Raw genomic sequence first — 1,237 nt, forward strand, 5'->3', positions numbered from 1 at the left:
ATTATGGAGGTCGCAGTGGAATAAAAAGACAATATCAATGCCCCTTGGTAAGTGGTGGAGGTCGCAGTAGCCTAACAAGGCGGTTTTAATGCCCCTTGTAAAAGTGGTGGAGGTCGCAGTAGCTTAACAAGTTGGTTTTAATGCCGCTTGGAAGAGACGTGGAGGTCGCAGTAGCTTAACAAGACGGTTTTAATGCCCCTTGGAAGAATGGTGGAGGTCGCAGTAGCTTAATAAGACAGTTTTAATGCCCCTTGGAAGAGACGTGGAGGTCACAGTAGCTTAACAAAACGGTCTTAAAACCCCTTGGAAGAATGGTGGAGGTTGCAGTGGAATAAAAAGACAATATCAATGCCCATTGGAAAAGTGGTGGAGGTCGCAGTAGCTTAACAAGATGGTTTTAATGCCCCTTGGAAGAGACGTGGAGGTCGCAGTAGCATAACAAGACGGTTTTAACGCCATTGGAAGATTGGTGGATGTCACAGCAGGTTAACAAGACAGTTTTAATGACCCTTGGAAGAGAGGTAGAGGTCGCAGTAGCTTAACAAGACAGTTTTAATGTCCCTTGAAAGAATGGTGGAGGTCGCAGTGGAATAAAAATACAATATAAATGCCCCTTGGAAAAGTGGTGGAGGTCACAGTAGCCTAAAAAGACAGTTTTAATGTCCCTTGGAAAAGTGGTGGAGGTCGCAGTAGCTTATCAAGACGGTTTTAATGCCCCTTGGAAGAATGGTGGTGGTCGCAGTGGAATAAAAAGACAATATCAATGCCCCTTGGAAAAGTGGTGGAGGTCGCAGTAGCTTAATAAGACGGTTTTAATGCCCCATTGGAAGAATGGTGGAGGTCGCAGTAGCTTAACAAGACGGTTTTAATGCCCCTTAGAAGAATGGTGGAGATCGCAGTGGAATAAAAAGACAATATCAATGCCCCTTGGAAAAGTGTTGGAGGTCGCAGTAACTTAATAAGACGGTTTTAATGCCCGTTGGAAAAGTGGTGGAGGTCGCAGTAGCTTAACAAGACGGTTTAAATGCCCCTTGGAAGAGACGTGGAGGTCACAATAGCAAAACAAGACGGTTTTAATGCCCCTTGGAAGAGACGTGGAGGTCGTAGTGGAATAAAATGACAATATCAATGCCCCTTGGAAAAGTGGTGGAGGTCGCAGTAGCCAAACAAGACGGTTTTAATGTCCCTTGGAAGAGACGTGGAGGTCGCAGTAGCTTAACAAGACGGTACAAGACGG

The sequence above is a fragment of the Phyllobates terribilis genome, unplaced genomic scaffold (genome assembly GCF_046119375.1).
Source record: "Phyllobates terribilis strain yellow unplaced genomic scaffold, ASM4611937v1 Scaffold_11__3_contigs__length_659146591, whole genome shotgun sequence".
Classification (NCBI taxonomy): Eukaryota; Metazoa; Chordata; class Amphibia; order Anura; family Dendrobatidae; genus Phyllobates; species Phyllobates terribilis.